The following is a 10,227-nucleotide window of genomic DNA, read 5'->3' as shown; positions in this document are numbered from 1 at the left end:
AATTTTTCAAAATCAAATCTTTTTCAAATCATATCTTTTCAATCATATATTTTCAAAATCAATTTCTTTCCAATTTCAAAAATACTTGCTAACAATTAATGATTTGATTCAACATTTCAAGTATGTTGCCTTTTCTGTTGAGAAAGGTTTAATGTTCGAATCATATCTTTTCTTGTTAGCCAAGTCTTTGATTTTAAAAATCAAATCTTTTTAAACTGTTTTTCCAGATCATATCTTCTCAATAATATCTTTTTGAAACTATATCTTTTCAATCATATCTTTTTAATCACATCTTTTTCAAAATAAGTTTTCAATCATATCTTTTTTATTTCTAATTTCAAAATCTTTTTCAAAAATCACTTAATTTCTTTCCCACTCTTAGTTTTCGAAAATCATAGTAAAACATATTTTGCCAGAAAAACACACAAACTCATAGTAAAGTCTAGAAATATGAATTTTGCCTAAAAACTAATAAAATTATACTAAAAACTAACTAAAGCGTATAAAGGATGAGAATTTGTAACATGTTTATGCAAGAAATCATGAATTGAAATGTAGAAAATTAAAAAAAATGTGAAGAAAAAACGAATTTACCTCCTCCCCACCATCCTGGCGTTAAACGCCCAAACGCTGCATGTTTTGGGCGTTTAACGCCCATGTGCAGCTTCTCCTGGGCGTTCAACGCCCAGCTGTTGCTTCTTTCTGGCGTTGAACGCCAAGAACTCCTTTGTCATTGGGCATTTTTTTGAATGCCCAAGATGCTGTAAATCTGGCGTTGAACGCCCAGAAGGTGCTTCTTTCTGGCGTTCAACGCCCAGAAGGTGCTTCTTTCTGGCGTTGAACGCCCAAAACAGCTCTTACTGGTGTTTTCGCACCAGTGAGCTTCTTTTTGCTGTTTTTATCCTTTGAATCCTTCTATAACTATGTGAACTCAAGCAATTGCTATTTTAACTTGAAGATAATTGACATATACCTGTAAAAATCAATTAATTAACAAATAAACTTTGTAAATGGCTAGGTTGCCTCCCAACAAGCGCTTCTTTGTTGTCTTTAGCTGGACTATTACTGAGCTTTAATCAACTCTCAGTTTTGAGCATTCTTGCTCAATATTGCTTTCAAGATAATGTTTGACTCTCTGTCCATTAACAATGAACTTTTTGTTGGAATCATTATCCTGAAGCTCTACGTATCCATATGGTGAGACACTTGTAATCACATATGGTCCTCTCCACCGGGATTTCCATTTCTCGGGGAATAATCTGAGCCTAGAATTAAATAGCAAAACTTTTTGCCCTAGCTCAAAGACTCTGGATGATAGTTTCTTATCATGCCATCTTTTTGCTTTCTCTTTGTAAATTTTTGCATTCTCGAAAGCATTGAGTCTAAATTCCTCTTGCTCATTTAACTGGAGCAATCGTTTTTCTCTAGCGAACTTGGCATCAAGGTTCAGGAATCTGGTTGCCCAGTAGGCCTTATGTTCCAGTTCCGCTGGCAAGTGACATGCCTTTCCATACACAAGCTGGTATGGAGAGGTCCCTATAGTGGTCTTGAATGCTGTTCTGTATGCCCACAGAGTATCATCCAAGTTTCTTGCCCAATCCCTTCTACGGTTAATCACAGTCCGTTCCAGGATTCTTTTAAGTTCTCTATTTGAGACTTCAGCTTGCCCATTTGTCTGTGGATGATATGGAGTGGCCACCCTGTGGCTGACTCCATAGCGAACCAAACCAGAGTAAACCTTTTTATTGCAGAAATGAGTGCCCCCATCACTGATTAATACTCTAGGGGCACCAAATCTGCTGAAGATGTATTTCTGGAGGAATTTCAGCACTGTCTTAGTGTCATTAGTGGGTGTTGCAATAGCTTCCACCCATTTGGATACATAATCCACTGCCACCAGAATATAAGTGTTTGAGTATGATGGTGGAAAAGGCCCCATGAAGTCAATACCCCATACATCAAACAAATCAATCTCCAAGATCCCTTGTTGAGGTATGGCATAACTATGAGGCAGATTACCAGATCTTTGGCAACTGTCATAATTAAGTACAAACACTTGGGAATCTTTATAGAGAGTAGGCCAGTAGAAGCCACATTGGAGGACTCTTGTGGCTGTTCGCTCACTTCCAAAATATCCTCCATACTGTGATCCATGGCAGTGCCAGAGGATCTTCTGTGCTTCTTCTTTAGGCACACATCTACGGATTACTCCGTCTGCACATCTTTTGAAGAGATATGGTTAATCCCAAAGATAGTACTTTGCATTTGTGATCAATTTCTTTGATTGCTGCCTACTGTACTCTTTGGGTATGAATCTCACTGCCTTATAGTTTGCAATGTCTGCAAACCATGGCACTTCCTGGATGGCAAAGAGTTGCTCATCTGGAAAGTTTTCAGAGATCTCAGTAAGAGGGAGGGACGCCCCTTCTACTGGTTCTATTTGGGACAGGTGATCTGCTAATTGGTTCTCTGTCCCTTTTCTGTCTCTTATTTCTATATCAAACTCTTGCAGAAGCAACACCCATCTGAACAGTCTGGGTTTTGAATCCTGCTTTGTGAGTATATATTTAAGAGCAGCATGGTCAGTATACATAATCACTTTTGATCCCACTAAATAGGATCTGAACTTGTCAATAGCATAAACTACTACAAGTAATTCTTTTTCTGTGGTTGTGTAGTTCTTCTGTGTGTCATTTAGAACACGACTGGCATAATAAATGCCGTGCAGAAGCTTGTCATGCCTTTGTCCCAACACTGCACCAATGGCATGGTCACTCGCATCACACATTAATTCAAATGGTAATGTCCAGTCTGGTACAAAGATGACTGGTGTTGTGACCAGCTTAGCTTTTAGAGTCTCAAACGCCTACAGACACTCCTGATCAAAGATAAATGGCGTGTCAGCAGCTAGCAGATTACTTAGGGGTTTGGCGATTTTTGAAAAATCCTTTATAAACCTCCTATAGAATCCTGCATGCCTCAGAAAGCTTCTGATTGCCTTAATATTGGCTGGTGGTGGTAATTTTTCAATTACCTCTACCTTAGCTTGATCCACCTCTATTCCCTTGTTCAAAATTTTGTGCCCAAGGACAATTCCTTCAGTCATCATAAAGTGACATTTCTCCCAGTTTAAAACTAAGTTAGTCTCTTGGCACCTCTTTAGAACAAGTGCTAGATGGTCAAGACAAGAGCTGAATGAGTCTACTGAAAAGTCATCCATGAAGACTTCCAAAAATTTTTCCACCATATCAGAGAAAATAGAGAGCGTGCACCTTTGAAAGATTGCAGGTGCATTGTACAGACCAAATGGCATCCTTCTGTATGCAAATACTCCAGATGGACATGTGAATGCTGTTTTCTCTTGATCCTGGGGATCTACTGCAATTTGATTATAACCTGAATATCGATCCAAGAAGCAGAAGTATTCATGACCTGCTAGTCTTTCTAGCATCTGGTCTATGAACGGTAAAGAAAAATGATCCTTTTTGGTAGCTGTATTGAGCCTTCTATAATCAATACACATACGCCACCCTGTAACTGTTCTTGTAGGAACCAGTTCATTTTTTCATTATGAACCACTGTCATGCCGCCTTTCTTAGGAACGACTTGGACAGGGCTTACCCAGGGGCTATCAGAAATAGGATAAATAATCCCAGCCTCTAGTAATTTAGTGACCTCCTTCTGCACCACCTCCTCCATGGCCGGGTTCAGCCGCCTTTGTAGTTGAACCACTAGCTTAGCGTCACCCTCCAATAGGATTTTGTGCATGCATCTGGCTGGGCTAATGCCCTTAAGATCACTGATGGACCACCCAAGAGCTGTCTTGTGTGTCTTTAGCACTTGAATTAGTGCTTTCTCTTCCTGTGACTCTAAGGTAGAGCTTATGATTACAGGAAAGGTATCACCTTCTCCCAGAAATGCATATTTCAGGGATGGTGGTAATGGTTTGAGCTCGGGTTTAGGAGGTTTCTCCTCTTCGTGAGGGATTTTCAGAGGTTCTATTATTCTCTCTGGTTCCTCCAGATCAGGCTAAACATCTTTAAAGATAGCCTCTAGCTCTGATTTGAGACTCTCAGCCACATTGACTTCTTTTACCAGAGAGTCAATAATATCAATGCTCATGCAGTCATTTTGGGTGTCTGGATGCTGCATGGCTTTGACAACATTCAACTTGAACTCATCCCCATTGACTCTCAGGGTTACTTCCCCTTTTTGAACATCAATAAGGGTTCGGCCAGTTGCTAGGAAAGGTCTTACTAGAATGAGAGTTGCACTCTTGTGCTCCTCCATTTCCAGCACCACAAAGTCAGTAGGAAAGGCAAATGGCCCAACCTTGACAATCATGTCTTCAATCACGCCTGATGGGTATTTAATGGAGCCATCAGCAAGTTGGAGACATATCCGGGTTGGTTTGACTTCTTCAGTCAAACCAAGCTTTTTCATAGTAGATGCAGGTATTAGGTTGATACTTGCCCCAAGATCACATAGAGCTTATTTGGTACAAGTACCCTCTAATGTGCATGGTATCATAAAGCTTCCGGGATCTTTGAGCTTCTCAGGTAAGCTTTTCAGAATGACTGCACTGCATTCTTCAGTGAGGTAAACTTTTTCAGTTTCCATCCAATCCTTCTTATGACTTAAGATCTCTTTCATGAACTTAGCATAAGAGGGTATTTGCTCAAGTGCCTCTGCAAACGGAATCTTTATTTCAAGAGTCCTGAGATAGTCTACAAAGCGGGCAAATTGCTTATCCTGTTCCGCTTGGCGGAGTTTCTAAGGATAAGGCATTTTGGCTTTGTATTCCTCAACCTTAGTTGATGCAGGTTTATTGCCCACATATGTGGGTTGAGAAGCCTTTTTAGAGGGGTTGCTATTAGCACTTGTATGTGTCTGATCCCCCACTGGCGCTTGAATGCCAGGGGGGAATGCTGGAGTGGTAGTAGACGCCAACTCCTTACTTGCTTCTGGCGTCTGAACGCCAGAACTGTGCTCCCTTTGGGCGTTCAACGCCAATTCCTTGCTTGTTTCTGGCGTTGAACGCCAAGACTGAGCATGGTTTGGGCGTTCAACGCCAGCTTTCCACCCATTTTCTGGCGTTTGAGTGCCAGAATTATTCCTCTCTCGGCTCTTACTGTCCTCAGATAGATTTTGGGTAGTTTGCTCATTTCTTGGCTTCCTGCTACTTTGAAGTGAGGTATTTAATGTTTTCCCACTTCTTAATTGGACTACTTGGCACTCTTCTGTTATTTGTTTTGATAACTGCTGTTCTGTTTGCTTCAACTGTACTTTCATATTCATATTAGCCATTCTTGTTTCTTGTAGTATCTCCTTGAATTCGGCTAGCTGTTTGGTTAGAAAATCCAGTTGCTGATTGAATTCAGTAAGTTGTTCTGCAGGACTGAGTTCAGCAGTTACTGTTTTAGCTTCTTCTTTCATGGGAGGTTCACTGCTTAGGTACAGATGCTGATTTCTGGCAACTATATCAATAAGCTCTTGATCTTTTTCTATTGTCTTTCTCATGTGTATAGATCCACCAGTTGAGTGGTCTAGCGAAATCTGAGCTCTCTCTATAAGCCCATAATAGAAGATGTCTAACTGCACCTACTCTGAAAATATTTTGGAGGGGCATTTTCTTAGCATCTCTCTGTATCTCTCCCAGGTATCATAAAGAGATTCATCATCTCCTTGTTTAAAGCCTTGGATGCTCAGCCTTAGCTTTGTCATCCGTTTTGGAGGAAAATAGTGATTCAGGAATTTTTCTGACAGCTGTTTCCATGTCTTTATGCTGTCCTTAGGTTGGTTATTTAACCACCTCTTAGCTTGGTCTTTTAAAGCAAATGGAAACAGTAATAATCTGTAGACATCCTGATCTACTTCCTTATCATGTACTGTGTCAGCAATTTGTAAAAATTGTGCCAGAAACTCTGTAGGTTCTTCCTGTAGAAGACCGGAATACTGGCAACTTTGCTGCACCATGATAATGAGCTGAGGATTTAACTCAAAACTACTGACTCCAATGGAAAAAGTTACTTAAAAGTTACTTAAATTAAGCTATATAATTCTTTCTTATTTTTTCAATTACTAAAATTACGCAAAATATTCAATTATAATAAAATTACTTAAGAATCTTAATTGATTTATAATAAAATTATCTCTGAACCTATTTAATTATTTCTAATAAAATAATTTCTAAAATTATAAAATAAAATCACAATTAATTTTTGAAATAAAATAAAATTATTTTGAAAAAAATATATACACAATTTTTTTTACTCTTAAAGTGTTTAACATTTTGAAAAAAAATTATTATAAAATATATTTATATTTTGTGACAAATAATTAACTTGTTACAAACAATATTGAATTTTGTGACAAATTAATTTTTTGTTACAAAACAATTGGAGTTTTTGAAACAAAAAGTTGTTTTGTTATAAAACAATTAGAGTTTTTGAAACAAAAAACAAAATTTGTTACAAAATATTTTGAATTTTTGCAACTTTTTTTTTGTTACAAAATATTACAATATTTTGTAACAAAACACCGTCTCGTTACAAAAACTAACATAATTTGTAACAAAATAAAACAGGTTGTTACAAAACATTATTCTTTTGTAACAATCACATATTATTGTTATAAAATACTATTTTTTTGTAACAATTTTAAATTTGTGTTGCTAGGGCATTTTGGCTAGTTTCACTGACCTTTTCTTTACTGTTTTTAAGGTAGTTTCATCCATTTTCTTAGGAAATAAGCTAGTTTTGGGTAGATATTCACTTACATCTTGATTCAAGCATACATTGTGCACTTTACATGATTTCATGAGAATTTTGCATGAATTATATGATAAATTGGATGATGCATGATCCCATGATTAAGACCAAGACTTTAATGCACTTTGTTTGATTGATTTCAGGCCAAAAGAAGAAGAGAAGAAGCCACGTTAGTGGCTACGTTAGTGACACTAACGTCGGCACTAACGTGGAAGGAAGGAAAGCCCCAACGTTAGTGAGAAAAGTTAGTGGCATTAACTTTGAAGAAAGGAAATGGAGCCAACGTTAGTGACACTTAACATTATCACTAACGTTGGACCAAGCTCATAAGTGGCCACGTTAGTTGCCACGTTAACTTAGTTAACGTGGCCTCTAACGTTAAGAAGTATAGGGGAAGCCAACGTTAGTGACATTCAACTTTATCACTAACGTTGGCCAAGTCACAATAAGCCACGTTAACTCCCACGTTAACCTAGTTAACGTGGAAGCTAACGTGAAGAAACAAGGTTGTCGACAACGTTAGTGACACCAAATATTGTCACTAACGTTGGAAGAAACCCACACTATCCCCAAGAAGCCACGTTAACTCCCACGTTAACTTAGTTAACGTGGAAGTTAACGTGAAGAAGAAAGGTGATCGCCAACGTTAGTGACACCCAACATTGTCACTAACGTTGGAAGGAGCCCACACAAGCCACAATGAGCCACGTTAACTTGGGCAAAAGTCCCACCTGGCAGCCTAACCATGCCTTCTTCAAACACGCATAACTTGAGCCACAAAGCTCCAAATGAGGTAATTCCAGATGCATTAGAAAGCTGACTTCCGGAGCTTTCCAACGATATATAATACTCTATAGTGGACATGAAATTGGAGCACAAACAAGAGGCATCTTTTAAGCCCCAAAAATACCAACTGGGCAGCAAGTGCAACGTTAGCCACAATAACTTTAGCACTAACGCCACACTTGTAGCGTTAGTGTGGCTAACTTTAGCACTAACTTTAGCACCTGGACCTCAACTTGACTCACTTCTCTCTCAAGTCCACTTCAAAGCTCAAGCAAGCAAGCCCACAATTGTCAACCAATCAAGACCACAAGAAGCATCTAGAATAGGAATTTTCATTTAATTGTAATTTGCTTTTAATTTCATTTTGTAATTTAGGAGAGCTTATATAAAGGCCTTAGTCTTTACATTGAAAGCATCTTGGGGGGATCTGGACGATTCTGGAATGGGGGATTGACGAGGGGTCTTCGGACTCCCTCCCCTCACACACTTTTCTTTCTCTTTCTTTTCTTTGTACTTTTCATTTTTATGAATTTTGAAGTTTCAATTTCAGTTTTTATCTTCATCTTTACTTTTATACACTTTCCTTCTTTTCTATTTTGTTCGAGCAATGACCAACTAACTCTTTCATTGGGTTAAAGAGTTCTATTGTGATTCAACGGATTAAGTGTAGTTCTTATTCTTCTTCTTCTATCTTTTCTCTTGATTTTGCTTGAAAGATTTCAATCTTCATCCAATTGGGTAGTTATCTTGGAAAAGAAGCTATTTATACTTGGATCTCTTCTGAACCTTGGAAGAGGAATGAAGAGATCATTCTAGAAATGCTTTCTCATGTTGGACCAAGTTGGGTTGGGATGGATATGTGACTATAATCCCCCCAATACTTGATTTGGGAAATGCATGTGGTATAATCAGTGACCATACTTCATCTCTTCTCATGAGCAATTGACCAAGGAATTGGCTATTGATCAAGATTTAAGAGATTGAATTACAAGTAATTGTAATTCGATCACTTAAGATTGCCAAGGAGATCAATGAATGATTGAGGAAGAGATGAGAATGAACTTAATCCGGAGAATTGCAATATCTCTTGATCCCAATGTTCATTTTATTTTTAATTCTTACATTTACTTTTCTAGCCATTTTACTCCTTTGCACTTTATTGCTTTCTTTACTTTTCTGTCATTTACATTTCCTTGTTACCTATCACTCCAATATGATTCGTCTAACTAGGATAATCAATTAACCATTGATTGCTTAATCCATTAATCTCTGTGGGATTCGACCTCACTCTATTGTGAGTTTTACTTGACGACAATTCGGTACATTTGCCGAAGGGAGATTTGTTGAGAGACAAGTTTCCACCTGCATCAAGTTTATGGCGCCATTTCCGGGGATTAATTGTGATTAACAAACTACCGGTTGATTGATTACCTAGATTAGACATTTTCTTTTGTTTTGCTTTATTCATGTAATTGCTTTAGTTCTTTATTTTCTATGCTCTCTAACTGTTTGTGTTAATACCTCACTAAGAAGCCCCTATTGTGACAGCTCTGGCTCTTGGTGATTTTGTTATTAACACAACAGTCTTTTACTCAGCTTTTTTCCAAATAAAATTGGCATATGATCACATTCTAAGTTTGATTTACTAGATTAGACACTTTTCTTTTGTCTTTGTTTTCTTTTGTTTTCTTTATTTTCTTTTGCTAACTAACTGTTTGTGATATTGCCTCACTGGGAATTTCCTCATCTGTGACAATGGAGATTCCAATTTCTTTTGGTGATTATTGTTTGAGACAGAGCTCTCTACAGGAAAGAAAGGAGCATCCATCATATTTTAGTCAATCAAATTTCATGGGAAACTCTCCACCACCACAGAATGATTCACTTTACTATGCTCATGGTGGGTGGGAGTATCAAGAACATGAAATGGGGTACTTTCCAGAGCCACAAAAATGATCCATATTTTGGTGAAAATGATCACTACTCAAGTTGTGGCTGGGAAGATCATAATCAAAGAGATTTCACTTATTCATACCCCATTCATCAAGAGCCATCACCTCTCAATTATACAAACTCACCTCCAAGTTTTACATGCCTAAATTCTTCAACATTTGAGTATGCCTCAGCACAAAAGTCTATCCCAAATCCATACAATTCTTTTCACCATCCACAAAACTCAATCCACTACCCACAAGAGTCATACCACTTTCAGAACACACAACCACAAAACATCCAATGCCACAAGCCAACCCCGCCCAACCATTACAATCTACCCAACCTCCTTTAGATAAACTTGCTAGGGTAGAACTCATCATTGAAGAATGCAGAAAAAGTAGAGTAGAGGAGACACTCACTAGGATAGAACTCCTCCTTGAAGAAATAATGAAGACAATCGAGGAGGAGAAAATAGCAAAAAGAAACCATAAAGAAAAATTGAGACAGAATGCACAACTCTATTCTGAAGAACAATTCATTGAAGAGCTAAGATCACAAAGAGAGACCACTTCACTCTCTCTAGAAACAAAGGAGTTCATTCAAAGGTCAAGAATAAGGGAGGAAGTCAATCAAGGGAGCCCACACTCCAATGAAATAGAGAGTTGCATAGAGGGTGAGTTCATTGAACCACCAATTCAAAAAGTTCTTGATGAAGAGGATGCTCCACCCATCATAC

The sequence above is a fragment of the Arachis duranensis genome, unplaced genomic scaffold (genome assembly GCF_000817695.3).
Source record: "Arachis duranensis cultivar V14167 unplaced genomic scaffold, aradu.V14167.gnm2.J7QH unplaced_Scaffold_343483, whole genome shotgun sequence".
Classification (NCBI taxonomy): domain Eukaryota; kingdom Viridiplantae; phylum Streptophyta; class Magnoliopsida; order Fabales; family Fabaceae; genus Arachis; species Arachis duranensis.
This window is presented reverse-complemented; position numbering follows the sequence as displayed.